We start from the raw sequence: 16,903 nt of genomic DNA, 5'->3' as shown, positions 1-16,903 counted from the left end.
TGTGCAATCATCAGCGAACATCCCCACTTTTGACCTTATGATGGAAGGAAGGACATTGATGAAGCAGCTGAAGATAGTTTGGCCTTGGACACTATCCTGAGGAACTCCTGCAGTGATGTCCTGGAACTGAGATAATTGGCTTCCAACAACCACAACCATCTTCCTTCGTGCTAGGTATGACTCCAACCATCAGAGAATTTTCCTCCTGATTCCCATTGACTCCAGTTTTCATAAGGCTCTCTGATGCCACACTCGGTCAAATGCTGCCTTGATGTTAAGGCCAGTCACTCTCACCTCACTTCTGGAGTTCAGCTCTTTAGTCCATGTTTGAACCAAGGCAGCAGAGTATTGAATCAGATGAAGGTTTTGGAGACAGAATAGAATGCTGTCTGTAGAGCATTGGAATGGTTGAGTCTGGAGGTCACAAAGGTATGGATGAAGGTTTAAGCAACAGATTAGCTGAAGTAGGGGCAGAGTATGTGCAAGTGGAACTCGTCAAATCAATTTGCTGACTTACTTGTAAACATCGATGGTGAGTTCGGTCCCCAGCAAATAAATTGCTTCTGTGGGTTTCCCACACTCCAGGAGCACGGTCCTTTGCTTGGACATTGTGAATGATGGTTTATAGCACGTTGCAGAGTGAAAATAATCAGCACAGGTAGAGGCTAATGTATAAGCACACTTTACCCTACTCATCCAGAATCAGCCCGTCTTTCTTGTTATTAGAATCATAGAATCATACAATGTTACAGCACAAAAGGAGCCCTTTCGGCCCATAATGCCTATGCCAGAAATCACACCACAGATGTAAGATTCCACCATTTAATATAATCAGTACCTCTCAGTGCTTATTCACCTTTCACATGTTTCTATAACATTAATATAGTTTGGTCTAGAATTAAATTTCCTTGAAATGAGTTTCACCACTGTTGCACTTTTAAAAATGATGTGCAAAGATTGGCCTAAATAGGAAGCCACACACAAGATCCTTAGTTCTTCATATTTGAATACTCAGTGCAGGAATTGGTGTAAACCATTGCAAGCAGCTGAATCAACAAGAAACTGCTGTACAGCCTTACAATGTGCAGTTCAACTTGAACTGTTCAGCAACAAACTGGGGACAACCAGGTAAGACAGGAATATTGCTTGTTTCTTTTATTTTTCTCTAAAATTACTTCAATGCAATGCCTTGCCAACATTTTTATAACACTAAGACAGCAGTACATGCCAGGCCTCCAGCTAACTCATCCACACTTCAATGTCCAATGGCCAACTCTTATCTGTCTGGAAAATCAAAAGGCTAATGACAATGAAATGCTAAGTACAGTACAGAAAGAATAATGGAGAAGTGGTTAAATTGCACAAATTGTACAATTTCCTTGGTGGTTTTGAAGACATTTTGTAATTTGGTTAGCAAACTTTGCTTTATTGCCTCTCAAAAATAGTAATGTCAGAATCTAAAGTAGGATTGAAAACTGTGTAGGTCCCTTGACAGATTCGCAAAGCAAAGATTAAAAATCAAAAGAATACTGATGCTAAATAGAAACTATATTTACTACCGACATGAATGAACATAGGATGGTGAGTAGGCCATTCAGCCCCTTGAGCCTGTTCTGCCACACAATGAGATCACGGCTGACATTGATGTTAAGATGTCTGCTACAAGTTTAGATAATTTCTCAGATTAAGTGATATGGTCCAAGGATATCACAATTAAGCCTGTGCTCAATATCTCTATGATAGCATGAAAAATATTTTTCTTATATCGGTCCTAAAATTACAGTTTTGAATTTGTGTCCCCTTGTTCTACTCTAGCAGTTTAAAATAATGTCTAGATTAATATTTTGGTTCCCTTAACAGTATTACTAAGGAACAAATACAGGAATTTGGAGTTAGAGTACAGATCAACCATGATCTAACTGCATGACAGTGCAAGCTTGAGGAGTTGAATTATCATCACCTCTACTCTTCTTAAGCTTCTGCCCCCAGGATATCAATTTCAGAGATTTCAATCTTATTTTCAAATTCCTCCATGGTCTTGATGAATTCCATCCAAGGAAACTCCTCCAGGTTTATGTTCCTGCCTGCACTCCCAGGTTCTCTAACACTAGGTTACTGCTTATTGTGGCACCAAGGAGCCCTAGAAAAATTGAAGTCAACAGGAATCAGGGGAAAAAATCTCCATTGGTTGGAGTCATACCAGGGCAAAGGAGGATCGTTGTGCTTGTTGGAGGCCAATCATCTCAGCCCTGGGAACTTGCTGCAGGAGTTCCTCAGGGTACTGTCCTAGGCTCAACCATCTTCTGCTGCTTCATCAATGATCTTCCCTCCATCATGATATCAGAAATTGGGATGTTTATCGATGACTGTACAACTTTCAGTTCCGTTTGTAATTCCTGAGATAATGCAGCCATCTAGTGTAGGCCATCTAGTGTAGGCACACCATAGTGCTGTTAGGAAGGGAGTTCCAGGTTTTTGACCCAGTAACAATGAAGAAACGATAATATAGTTCCAAGTTAGGATGGTGTGTGGCTTGGAGGGGAACTTGCAGGAGTGGGGTTCCCATGTGTCTTTCCCTTGCCCTTTCTAGGTGGTAGAGGTCGCAGGTTTGAAAGGTGCTGTCGAAGCAGCTTTGGCGAGTTGCTGCAATATATCTTGTATATGGTACATTGCTGACACTGTGTGTTGGAGGTGGAGGGAATGAATGTTTAAGGTGAACCCTTTCATAATCTTGAAGACCTCTATCAGGTCACCCCTCGCTCTTCTTTTCTAGAGAAAAGAGCCTCTACCCGTGTAATCTCTCAGTTCCTTGGATTACAGTTGTATCTCACATTTTTGCCTTCCTTAGAATGCAAGTGGCAACACGTGCAAGATTTCAGTAACCAGTTGAGACTACAAGGTTTCTATGTTATGATCTCCTAGGTCTTGCTATTATTTAATTAGATACTGGGCAGTAGATGACATGAGGTAACTGGTGAGTCTAAATTCAAGAGACTACCCATGGTAAAACTCTTAAAATTTGTAATAGAGATCTAGGGGTAGACATTCATGTGGTGCGATAGTGTAAAACAGGTGCTAGTAATTTTGCAACCAGTTCTACTTCTCTCCCATTTTTTTAAACCGATTGCTGATTTGCCATCTCACACTATCATGCAAAGTTTAAAATCAGACCTCTCCCCATCACCATCCCTATCACCCTCCCCACCCCAGGGTTAGAATACAGCATGCAGAAAGAGCACCAACGCTATCAGAACAGCACTGGTAGATTGTCCTTACCCATTCACATTCACGCTTGTCAGATTCCAAAATGCTCATTTCATCCAAAGAATGCAGTAACTCTATTTTTACAAGCCCAAATACAACTAAGAATCCAGTAACTCTTTCTACAAGCCTCAATACAATAAGGCAGGCATGTTTCCAGCTGAATAAGCAGTCAGGTTAGAATGTAGAACTAAGTGGGAGAGGGTGCAGTTGAGGGGAATAGTAGAAATGCATTCAAATGAAAGTGTTATTAGGTGGCAGATGATGTGTGCCAGGCGGACGAAATCCACAAGGGAAACATGGTCATGCTATCACAATGGTTTTACAATTTGTATTTATTACAAGAAGATGAGTGCACTGAATTCAGAAGAAATGAGTCCACCAAGACCTTTAGAGATTTTGAAAAGTTAAATTAGAATATTTATTAACAAAATAAAAGATTTCAAACACATACATAAGACTATAAATTACTTAGTACTATAACAACTCCTAATATTCCTAATTAACCTGATTCCCAGTTACACACCCCTTTAAGGCAATAGTCCAAAACAGATTTTAGATTTAAAGCAAAACCAGCAAGTTAACACAGTACCCACTTGACAAATGGATTCTCTAACTTCAGTTACTTTACATAGCAAGCTTATCCACAAATGGCTAGAGGCTTCTTGAAGGCTGTTTCACACACTCCTGTTAGATCTTACATGGCCATCTCCTCACATTGCTTTTCATTCTCCTTTATATATGTCTCTCTCTCTCTTTAATATGTAAATTCTGTTGTTCCATATGTCTTTGAAACTGTATCTTCCTCATAATTTAAAAACTTTCATGTTGCTAATATTGTTAGTAACTGTTGGGAAAAGTAAACACACTCCTTAGCTTTGCTTATCTGGCTAGTTGTAAACAGACTAACATCCCTTTGAAATCCAAACAATCCCACCATTTATCTAAAAAATGTAAATTCTCTTCACACCTTACATGCTAAGTCAGCATCCATTTTCACTCATTAGCATTTCAAGCACATTCCTACACCTAGCTTCTTTTGATAAATTCAACTTGCAGTCTACTTACTTCAAATGTAATTAAATCACACAGATAGAACCAACTATACTTACACCCATAAACCTACTTCACAATAAACCAGAAAAATATCATGAAAATTATTATACTTTCGAAACAAAAGCTAGATAAGTACATGAGTGAGAAAGAATTTTAAGGATATGTTTATAGGGTTGGATGAAGAGGGGCGAGAAGAGGCTTGTGTGAAGCTTAAACACAGGCATAGGCATGTTGAGTCGAATCACCTGTTTCTGTACTCTAAATGTTTCGTAAGCTGTAATACTGTTGATTTCACAAGTAGATTTTATACCCACTTTCTGGCAGCTAACCAATTACACCACCTTAAAAAGGGAGTACCTTCATGAAAAGATGTTTCTTTTTGTTTGGGGCACAAGAGAGCCTTTCTCCTGAGTTATTACCACTAAAATAGCAGATAAAAAAATCTCATAAAAATATATTAAATATTCGTAAAAGAATTTAGCACTCCTTAAACACCAGGTTTCTCTCTGCCTTTTCTGTGTCCCTGGGCTGAATCTTTCCAGCCCATCGGGTTTGGAGGCAGGGACCAGGTAAGCAGCAGCTGACCCTATCGGGATGACTACCCGATGCTGTTCTGCCCCCAGGCAAATTTCCCGGGGTATGGCTGACATGGGAATTGGCAGACCACTCCATGGCAGGCAATGAAACTAATTAAGGCCCCAATCAAGGGCTATTTTCCCCAGTGCTGCAACTTTCCTGGTGTGGTATTGTATCGGGAGTCCGGCAATGCTGTGGAGTTGGCCCCTTACCAGGAGGTCAGTGGGCTATAGGTGGCTGAATTAAATTTTTTTATATTCGTTCATGGGAAGTGGGTGTCACTGGCTAGGCCAGCATTTATTGCCCATCCCTTATTGCCCTCATTCAGAGGGCATTTAAGAGTCAACCACATTGCTGTGTGTCTGGAGTCACATGTAGGCCATACCAGGTAAGGATGGCAGATTTCCTTCCCTGAAGGGCATTAGTGAACCAACTGGGTTTTTACGGCAATCGGCAATGGTTTTGTGGTTATCATCAGACTTTTAATTCCAGGTTTTCATTGAATTCAAATTTCACCATCTACTATGGTGGGATTCAAACCCGGGTCTCCAGAGCATTACCCTGGGTCTCTGGAATACTAGTCCAGTGACAATACCACTATGTCACTAGTATCACTGGGGAACTAGGGTTGGCCACAGGCACTCTTCTGGAGGGGCCAAACACCCACCCTGAGGTTCCTCATCGGTATTTTGACATCTTTTTCACACTGAAGATGGAAGGCCTTTGTGATTGCTTCCATTTTGAGGTGCACCCTAGGTCTCCCAATTCTTTAGTAGCACTCACTTCTCCCAATGGGCTGATGGCTCGACATTGCTGTGATCCCTCCTACTTGACCTCCCGCTTCCCTGGTCCACCCGCTGTCGTTAATTGTATGACAAACGTGGAGGCGGCCAATTAGGAGTCCAGCTCACGTAAAGTTTCTCCAGCGAATGCATTGAGGCCTATGCTGTGTGGCCTGGGACCTTCATATGGTCCTAACGTTGGATTCCTGTCAGCCACAGGAAAATTAAGATCTCTGTTTTTGTTATGTAATTTGCATAATCCTGCTATTTTTATTTCTGCTCGCTACCACTATCATCAAAGCTGACATTGCTTTGTGCCAATGCAACAATATTTCTGTATTAAAATTGAAATTTCACTACCACTTCCCTTCATGCCTATATATCTTCTGTACTGCTAATGAACAATAATATTATTGCTTACCTTTGCACAGTTCTTGAAGATATGGAACCTCTTTTGGACTTCCCACCGAACCTCCCTATTGCTGGCATGGAGTTCACAGCCTTTCTAATGCACTGTCACACTTGTTTACTGAATTCACATGATTGGTACTTCCTCTTGCAGCAGCTGTGTTTCTATTACACAATTCACAAAGACATTGGGCACATAGTTGGGAAATCTGGTTTGGTCAGTTGATTTATTAAGTCATATTAAATAAAAGAGCATGGAACTCCATGGCACATTACAATATCTTCACAATTTATACCAGTTCATTGGCTCCTTCAAAGTGTTAAAGATTCATTATTGTGAGTGCATTGTGATTTGCTGTGTTTCATTCCTGTTAGGTTTTTTTATTTATTCTTTCAAGGGATGTGGGCTTCACTGGCACTTGTTGCCCATTCCTGATTGCCCTGATTTGACTGGCTTGCTGGACCATTTCAGGGGGCAGTTAAGAGTCAGCTACATTGCTGTGGGTCTGGAGTCACACATAGGCCAGACCGGGGAAGGCCAGTGGATTTCCTTTCCTAAAGGACATTCGTGAACCAGATGGGTTTTTATGAAAATTGACAACAGTTTCATGGTCACCATTACTAAGACTAGCTTTTAGTTCCAGATTTTATTTATTGAATTTAAATTCCACCACCTGCCATTGGTGAGATTTGAACCCATGTCCCCAGGTCTTTAGCCTGGGCCTCGGGATTATTAGCCCATTGGCATTACCACTACCCTACTTCCCCACAAGTGAAGTTGCATTTTCAGAAATTGTATGTTTGAGAACCACCACTTCCTCAATTTCATTAGTAATGCAGGCTGTTCACCAGGTTTTGGTAATAAGAGACAAATTGGCTCTTTTTTCCCACTATGACATCTCACGCTGACTTTGTAATGATTAGGTGTCCCTGCCATTTTTCAAATCTTAAAACAAACTAGCCCTGAATTTCCCAGCCCAAGGGACAATTCCAGTGTAAATTGACTGGCAGTAAAGTGGAAGGGAAATTGGACAGGATTTGAAAATGATAGGTTTCCAGCCTGGCTTTCAGTACCTGATGGAGCCTGGAGCAGACAGCACCCTGTCCACCCAAACATGACCCCTGATATCAGAGGAGGTGAGACTGGGGGAATAACTTTTCCCATGCTAGAATTCCCTGGTTCCTATCAACTATCCACCCACTCTTCTGGATACTAAGGAAGAATTTGGTGTCCAGATCACATTAGCGGCATGCGTACAGTCCACTAGAATCTTCAGACCAGATCATGTTCTGGAAGACTAGATGTGTTGGAAGTAAGTTATTTTGATTGGCTGTCTTACAGCCTACTCTTAACTACCCTCTGGAAAAACTTTTTCACCCAGAGGGTGGTGAGTGTCTGGAATTCACTGCCTAAGTTGGTGGTTGAGGCTGAAACGCTCAACTCATTTAAAAGGTACCTGGATCTGCATCTGAAGTGCTGTAACCTGCAAGGCTACGGACCACTTGCTGGAACGTAGGATTAAAATGAGTGGCTAGTTTCTTTTTTCTCTTTTTGGCAGGTGCAGACACAATGGGTTGAATGACCTCTTTTTGCACTGTAACATTTCTATGGTTCTATGGTTCAAGCAGCCATTCACTATCACAATGTCCACCATCTGCCCTCAGCAGACACCCAAGATGCACCCATAAAGGTTTAATATTAAAATGAGATCACCTCCTCCTGACTTGGAATACTCTGGAGGAGTTAGTAGCATGTCAGTGAATCCCAAAGATTTTTGATGTTGTTATATTTTTGATAATTGTCAATGAGCTTTAAGTAGTCACTTTCATTTGATTGCTACAAGAATGTAGTCTAATGTTTGTGGTGAGGATTATCCACAAACACTATTAAGGGATTAATAAAATGTTACATATTATTTTTCTATCTGAGGAGGAGCACGTTAACATGGACCTGAATTTTCAGCTCGGGGGCTGGGCGGGATCGGCAGGCCTGGGATCGGCCTGGAAATGGACCACTGACTGCGATCGGCCCCCGACTGCGATTTCACGTTGGCTAGCCAATTAACGCCAGCCAGCGTGAAACGCGTACTGAAAAGCTCAGCGCTGCCAGGGTGAGGGTGGGTGATGATGTCAACGCGGGCACATGCATCATAATCAATCACCTGATAAGTTAGCTAATGAAAATGTTGTCCACAGAAATTTATTTATATTTTACTTCATCACGGAAATCTCATCCTGCCCATGGGTGATGTTTGATGAAAAATGCCATGGTTGTCTGGCCGATTTGCTCATCCGCCAACCGTAAGGTTGACAGGCAATGAAAAATCAGAGTCAATTGCACCGTTAATGGGATTAATTGCCCTCTTAATTGTCGGTGGACGTGCTTCCGACTTCTGCCTGTGTCCTGAGACCGAAATATTGTGCGTGCGCAGGATGACATCGGGACGCTTGCCTGAAGTAATCTCGCGCTATTTTACACCCGATTGGGTGGGTGTGCTGTAACCTGTAAGAGCCAACAGGAAGTTAAAAGTGGAAGGGGCTGCAGAAGACGTCACTATCCTGCTGCCAGGATTTACAGGTGGCGATGCAGTTAAGTGCTACGGACCACTTGCTGGAACGTAGGATTAAAATGAGCGGCTAGTGTCTTTTTTCTCTTTTTGGCAGGTGTAGACACAATGGGCTGAATGGCCTCTTTCTGCACCGTATTCTGTTCTGCTGGCAATCCAGTGCGGTTGGTGGGGAGCTTCTGCCCATCATATCCCCACTAAACTCTATCAAAGGGGTGTTCCACTCAGTCTGTCCCTGTGCGACCTCAGCAGAACTCAACAGCAAAGGGCTGAGATGAGTCCTGTTGAGATCTTCTGAATGACCCAAATTATTTATGAAGCAGGTAATGGATCTCCTCTGTTTAAAAACATCACACCGGGAGTGGAAGGAGCAGGGATTTGGAAGTCAAAGTATCATCCACTGTTTCTTTCAGGCTGCAGTTTCCCACTCTTATAATATTAGTGAGCTGAAACATTTTTACACATTTCATATAAGAACCTCATTGAAGTGCCAGATTTGATGCAAAATATTTACATAAATAAAACACAGTTTGGACTTGTGCTGAATTTGCTCTTTTTATTTTATGTGAGCATTTAGAATAGACATAAGGGATGTTCAAAGGGTATATCTTGACTGCATGTGAGATATGTGAAAAAGCACATGAAAAGGTCGTCTAAAGGCTTGGCATGGGTAAATATGGTAGATGACATTGTGGGCATGTGCCAGCTACTTGGTACTTGTCACTATTGGGTTGGTCTTGCCTCATCAGTTATCTTAATATGTGTCATCTTGTCCTGCATCTGTTTCGATGCATTTAGACAGGCATGGTATCCTGCTGTCATCTGGGGGCTTTTAGTGAGGGGAAGTCCTTGGGCAGAATTTTTAGCTTGGTGGGCGGGCGCGCGCCCAACCCACTAGAGCATTAAATAAAGCATGTTGATGATGGCCAAGCATGCTGACGCCAACGCGCACTCTCACAATATTTCGCTAGGCGGGCGTGTTAAGGCCCTTGAGACATCAATTGTCTCCGACTTTACGTAGCCTGTGCAATTTTTAGGCCGTCGCTTGGGCAAAATGGGCAGGGAGGCCACAATTTGCAAAGCTTCATCCATGGGCAGGATAAGAGGGGTCAGTGGCCTTGTCAAAGTGATTAGTGAGGAGTGCAGGATATCACTTGCTGCTGGTTGCTTCTGTGAACAGGACAGCTTCATTTCGCTTCAGAGCTGCATGCAGATATTTTAGAGGCTTCAGTTCAGGACCCAACTGTTGTTTTCCTGGCCCCCGGAGGATTCACACCGTGTGGGGCCTTCCAAGTATCAGACAGCCTTCCTTTACCATGATAATGGGGATTGTGGTCTCCGCTGGAGTCACCTCCTCTGAGGAGGAAGAGAGGGCCAGAAGGCGGAGGAGGCCAGGTGTCCCTGTTCAGCTTCCAGGGGAGCGGCCTGTGGGAGGAGAGGCGCAGGCACAAGGGGCGCAGGGCCCACAGGAAGTTAAAGGCGGAAGGGGCCGCAGAAGACGTCACTATCCTGCTGCCAAGGTTTACAGGTGGCGATGCAGTTACCTCAATATGTCTGAGATGCAATGCCAACAGAGGCTCCGTCTCCCATAGGAGACAGTAACCTCCATCTGTCAGAGGATCGGCCCTGAGATTGGCTCCAATTGTGTGGGTGGACACCCCCTGTCAGTAGCGCTGAAGGTCACAGTGGCCCTCAACTTCTATGCCTCCGGCTCTTTCCAGAAGTCAGTGGGGGCTCTTTGTGGAGTGTCCCAATCAGCTGTCCATAGTTGCGACAAACTGGTGACAGAAGCTCTGTTCAGGCGTGCATTGACTTTCATTCATTACCGTATGGGCGAGGCCAGCCAGGCAGAGTGAGCCAAAGGCTTTGCAGTAATTGCTGGGTTCCCCCGCATCCAGGGTGCAATCAACTGCACACATGGCCATCAAGGCGCCAGCGGGTGAACCGGGAGCCTTCGTCAACAGGAAGGGATTTCACTCCGTGAACGTGCAGATAGTGTGTGACCACAAGATACAGATTCTGTAAGTCTGTGCAAGGTACGCTGGCAGCTCCCATGACGCTTACATCCTCAGGCACTCCCAGGTGCCGAGGCTCTTCAGTGCTTCAGCCCAACTGGATGGATGGCTGCTGGGTGACAAGGGCTATCCCCTCCAAAGGTGGCTCATGACATCTCTCTGCCACCCAAGAACAGAAGCTGAGCAGCAGCACAACAGGAGCCATGCCTCTAAAAGGGAGGTGGTAGAGAGAACCATAGGTCTTCTCAAGATGCACTTCCGATGCCTGGACCGTTCAGGGGGCGCACTCCAATACACCCCAGGTCGTGTGTCACTGATAGTGGTTGCATGCTGTGCTCTCCACAATCTGGCACTGGCAAGGGGGGGACACAGTGGAGGAAGAAGATCTTGACGCAGCTGCACAGGCAATAGGTGATGAGTCCAGTAGTGAGTCCGAGGACGAGCATGGTGAGGAGAAAGCTGAGGGCCTAGATGCAGGACTGGGTAACCTACAAGAAGGCAGGGACACCCCGGATGCTTTTGATCCAACGCTCCTTCAGCTAGACTATCAAATAAAAACCGCAACCGCATGCCAGAGCTGCAGGCTCCATACTCGATCCCTGTCAAAACCAGTTCCTTGGTCAACAACATAAACTATGTGCCTTTGCAATAAAGTTTCAGGAGACACACGTCTATCATAGCATCATGGCCTACCCTGCACTTACAAAACAAATGAAGCATACAGAGGCCAGTTGCACAAAATAACATATCATTTACTTGTGAATGTTAAAAATAGCAGAAATTAACACGAACCAGTGTTTTCCATCACAGCATTAAAAAATGAATTAAAATGAGGGAACCAAATATCACCTGCAATAAGCCTGTGTTGTACTTAAGGCGCTTTACGTTTTCGCTTTCGGGTGCTACATCTAGGTGCTCCCCACCTCGTTGGCACCTGCATTGGACTCAGCCTGCTCACTCTGCTGTCTTGTTGGCCTTGATAACCTTGGCAGGCGTCCTCTGGACAGTGGAGCCTGTGCTGGCCCTGCCTGGGATGGAGCGGCCCGTGCCATGGCTGGCTTCTCCCCAGTCGCCGCAGTCTCTTCAGATGCCACGGTCACTGGCAGGGAGGCAGAGGAGCTGCTACCATCATCCAGAGTGCCCTGAGAGGAGCTCACAGAGACGACAGGCAGCTTGTGCACCAATGTCAGGTTGCTTTGGACTTCCCTGCTCATCATTGATGGACAGGCACCTAGCTGGGATACTGGGTGCCCAATCCACCTCCCACGCTGACACTGACCAGCTGAAGTCATTGCCGGTGTGAGAGCTTGTAGGTCCGAGCACATCCCCAGGAACCCCTGATTGAATCCCTGGAGGAGCCTCTCCAAGAGAGTTGCCGTTCTCTCCATGGAGGAGGCATTGTGCTCGGCCATGAGGGTCAACGCAGTGCTAATGCTCCACATGGATTCCTCCACAATGGACACCATGGCACACATTCCCTCATGTATCTCCGCCAGATCCTCCCGCACACCCTGCTGGACATCCAGCAGCTGCTGCCTCAGAGGCACATCATCAGCCATCGACTGAGCATTGTCCTGGTCCCCAGCAGTCCTCCGACTACCGGCACCCTGGGCACTCTCTGCGTCCGCCTGCACCTCAAGCAAGTGTGAAGTGCCCTCACCAATGTGCACCGATAGACTACACGGTGATGTTATGCCCACCAAGGTGCTGGTATCTGCGCTGGTGCCTGCCTGACAGAGAGGGTGTGACACAGGTGCATGGTGAGCATGGTGGTCCTCAGGGGTCCAGGGTGGGCCTCCAGGTTCCTCATAACGAACTGCTGGTGACCCTAAAAGGGAGAAGGACATGTCGTTGGTTTAACTGTCACTATGCATGCCTGACACCCTGATGAGACAGAAATTTGCATCATGGTGCCCTTGTCTTTCGATTATCAATGGGGATTCCAGATTCCAGGCTCATATCAATTTAGAGACTACACTGGAATAACCGACATTCTCACAGTGCACTGCACTCTTACCTTCCTCTGGCACCCAACCTCACTGCGGCCGCTTGACCGAGGTGCATGGCACCTCTCCAGCTCCAGGGCCTCCTGCTCGTATCACAAGAGGGTGTGCGGGTCCCCCACCAGTCGTCGACCTCTCAGTATTGTTATGGGATGTTTTGTCCTGAAAGGGCAGAGGAGCATTGATTAGTCCACTCTCTACCTGCAGCGCCATTGCAGCCTGGCCAATCCCACCTGAGGAACACCTTGCAGGGCTCAGCCAATTCGTGACCCTGGAGCCGCAAGGGACTCAGTCCAAGTAGCCAGGGCTCACCCCCTTGACATTTGGCACTCACACTCAAACACCTCTTGAGGTCCATGGGGGGGATGGGCAGCTCTTAACTGTTCTGCAAAGTGACCCATGCCAACACGGTACTCACCCTTCCTGATCGCAGGAGACCGTTAAAGTGCTTCTGGCACTGCACCCATGTGCGCCTCACCACATCTTGGCTGCTGACCCTGGATGCCACCTCCTCCCAGGCCTTTGTGGTGAGGTGGAGGGGGGCCTCTTCCTCCTGTCCCTGGAGGGCTGCGAGACACTCGTCCGAAAAACGCAGGGCCGACTGCCCCGCTGGCCTTCCCTCCCGCCTGCCCTGTCCACCTGCTACGGTCTCCACTGGCAACACTTCCGCGTCCTTTGGTGTCAGCCTTCCAGGGGCTGCCGAGACCACATTTGAATCAGTCACCGAGTCGCCATTGGGTCCCCCGCCTTCACACACATTCCAGGCCGTGTATCACGCTGGGCGGGCCTCATGGACAAGATGCACTCGGAGAAGGCAAGCGGGGAAATAAAGAAACTAGAGAAAGACAAGCATTCAGGGCTAGGGTAGGGGGATCTTGGAGGAAGTTTAAATATGACAGTATGAACAGCGCAGGACAAAGAAACACCTGATTCCATATGAATCAGTACACAGCTGCAGCAATCTAGGTGCTGTACAGATAGCATTCTCTATGTTGGGTTAAGTACATTACAAGGGTCAGCCACCAGTGACTGAGGGAAGGTCCAGTTTGTTTTTGCTACACTGACACCTAGTGACTGAAGGCCATGTATCACCTTCCTTACAATTGTTTATAAAACAACTTTATTAGAAACATTTTTCGTACTCACAGGCAAACTTATTTCTCACTGATCTGCTGTGGAATACTGATGTTGTCAGAATTACCAGGATCAACAATAGCCAGTGTGCACATTTACTGTAAGCTGTAATTAGCCCAATATTGCTGTCACCACCTGACGTGCACATTCAGGGGCATAGTGATCAGGAACAAGAGTTGAAGCTGATTTTACTCTGCTTTACCATAATGACCTGATCCCAATTGTAGTAGCTAACAAAGTATAGCGTTCAATCTCTGGTTTCCTCAAGGTTGGATAGTTGTTTATTGATGGACTGTATGTGAATTTGATTTTTTTATTGAAAATTTTCTCCTGATGATTCAGCATGCTAGACAGAGTAGCTGAGCTACATAGTACCAGAGGATCCAATGTTTGAATGCCAGTCTGCGGTAATCATTGATGGGTTGGTGATGGCACTACCACAATTGGGATCAGGTCATTATGGTAAAGCAGAGTAAAATCAGCTTCAACTCTTGTTCCTGATCACTATGCCACTGAATGTGCACATCAGGTGATGACAGAATCTGGCCCAGCTGTGCTGCCCCTGCAGTTGAATTTTCCACTGACAGTTTGTCAAGGAATTATCATTTTTTTCCTAATATTATTGTGGGATATTTTAAAGCAGGTATATGTTTGTGTGTACGGTTCTGTGGCTAATTTAATTAAACTAGAGACAATCATACAGCAAGCTTTAAATTATCAAAGAAGTAAGCTGTATAACAGGCATTTGAAATGGAGACGTGTAAGCTAGAGTGAGGTCAGTAGATATGGCGTGAGTGAAATTTGCATTTTTAGATAAGTGGAGAAGTGTTTGATTTTCAAAGGGATTTGGGAGATTTTTACAACTGGCAAGATAAATAAGGCAAGATTATTACATAGATTTTTCCCAAAAAAATGCTGGCCATAATGATAACATGAAAGATTGTTATATTCTGGGAAAAGTAACTTCTAAAGACAAGCTGAAACAGTGGGATTTACAGATCAAAAAGGGAGAATATATTTAAAGAAGGGTGGGAGGCTGTATGAGGTGTGGCCATGTAAGATCTTGAAAGATGACTGTGTGAAACAGACTTGGGTTAAAAAGCCTCTAGTCACTCTGCGGAAGTTTGCTGTTCCAGTAACCAAAGTTGTGTTAAAAGCCTTTGGAAGTCCATTGTCCAGTGGGTGCTTGTGGGAAAATTGCTGGAGGATGACTTTATACATTTGGAATCTATTTGGGATGTTTCCTTAAAGGGGGTGTGTAGTTAGGAGTCTGTTTAAGTAGAAATTTTGTAAATTGTTATAACTGTGTAATTGTAATCTTTGTGTGTTTAAGTTTGTTCTTCTTTTGTTATTAAATGTTTTAATTTAATCCTTAAAATCTCTAAAGGTGGTAGTGGACTCATTACTTTTGACTTCAGTGCACAGGCCTTCTCGTAATAAATACAAATTGCAAAATCGTTGTGATAGTATAGCCAAGTTTCCCTTGCGGATTTGGTCAGCCTGGCAAAATACCACCTGCCATGTCATAACACAGTTGTTGTCCTGAATAATGGATCACGCATAATTAATGACCATATGAGCAGGATACTGAATGGTGACATAGCCCAGAGATGTTACATGTCTACAGGAGATGTGGAAAAGATTCACAAGTGTAAGGTATATGAGCAGCTCAGTACACAATGATGTTATTAAACACATGAACTGTCTTTCTTTGCAAGTGCTTCCCAATATATAACTGAATCCATCGCATTGTCAAAAATCTAAGTGCAAAAATATTGGCAGCAAACGGCAGAAGGATTGTGATGAAACAAAATCAGCTGGCTGCCAGTGACCTACCTGCTCAAATGGTAGAGATTTCAACTGGATTGCACCGAGCCTTACTGTTCCTGACATTGCGTTGCTACATTCAGTTGAATGGGCTGCTGCTGGGCTCTGCTGTTCATCTAATTCAACTGGGTGAGTTTGTTTTACTTAGGCAGATTTAGCCTTTGTATCACTGTTATGGACAACTACAGTAAGGTGTTTAATATGGCTGCACTTACAGGATACATCGAAAGGCTATGGGAGAGCTCGAGAACCATTCAGTTCATATATTTAAAAAATGGACCTGTTTTTCAGAGCTAATAATATTTTAGGATTCAAAAGTGAAAGTGAAGAGGTCCAGACTCAGAATTCTTGAGTGCAAGAAAGCAATTTTTCTAACTGAGACTGGCCCAGATGTGCATGGCATGCAAACAAATCGTCTTGCTCCCAACAAGGCAAAAGATGTGTCATTCAAAACATCATCACCAAGTTGGAAGGACATTTCAACTTAACCCATTAGAGATAGTGGAAAACTACAAATTTGGAACCAGAAACTAGAAAAGTAGCAAAACAGTTGGTGAGTACATTGTGGCACTGAAGACTTTATCATCAAATTACAACTTGGGAAAATTTTTAGAATGCGCATCATGAAACACATTTGTGCATGGGTTGATAGACAAAAGAATCCAATCAAAGTTACTGAATGCACAAAATCTTACATTTGAGCTAAGATTGCTTTTACCATGGAGATGGCATCAAGAACGTTCGGAAATTTTGACCTATGCAAGTGACAAGTACAGCTTCTGTCCTTGGTCAGAAGGCTTTGCCAAGCCTAAAGCGGAGAGACCTAGTCAAGTCAAGAGAGTGCTGGTAATAGCAGTTTAATGGCTTGTTATTAGTGTAATGGCAACCAAACAGCACAAGCTTGTCACTATAGAAAGATCAAATGCTTTAATTGCCAAAAGAAAGGCCATATTACAACTGCTTGCTGTCCAAAGGCCAAAGCAGGAAAAGGAACTAATTCAAGTGATAATGGAAAGCAGTGATGTCATAAAGGTGGAGTTCACATTCTTGAAGTGAATCCAGCTTAAGCAAAGAAGAAACAAGGCTATGGCATTTATGCCACTAGCATTCATTTAAATGACAAGAGACTTATGTACAAAGGTTTGGTAAATCAACAGTCCATCAACATACACTTCAATATGGCTGCAGGTTGTTCCACTATCAGTAGAGCCATATACACGAGAAGATTCAGTGATGTAGCTCTAACTGAGAGCACAGTTCAATCGAAAACCTAC

The 16,903-nt window shown here is 44.3% G+C and overlaps 1 protein-coding gene across 2 annotated transcripts in view; it reads right to left on the bottom strand.

Annotated features, from left to right (window-relative positions):
* LOC144690540 (protein-arginine deiminase type-2-like) overlaps nt 1-16,903 on the bottom strand; it is a 90,102-nt gene that overhangs the window by 64,886 nt on the left and 8,313 nt on the right. Inside the window, exon 1 of one of the 2 annotated variants that reach the window (XM_078558126.1) lies at nt 6,097-6,241. The exons of the other annotated variant lie outside the window; for it this stretch is intronic. The gene's annotated coding sequence lies outside the window, so the exon portion shown is untranslated. Of the gene's footprint in view, nt 1-6,096; nt 6,242-16,903 lie in introns of those variants that run through there. 2 annotated transcript variants of the gene reach the window in all.

Source organism: Cetorhinus maximus, chromosome 15 (genome assembly GCF_964194155.1).
Source record: "Cetorhinus maximus chromosome 15, sCetMax3.hap1.1, whole genome shotgun sequence".
Taxonomy (NCBI): domain Eukaryota; kingdom Metazoa; phylum Chordata; class Chondrichthyes; order Lamniformes; family Cetorhinidae; genus Cetorhinus; species Cetorhinus maximus.
The sequence above is the reverse complement of the archived record's forward strand: the minus strand, read 5'-3'. Positions and strand labels throughout refer to the sequence as shown.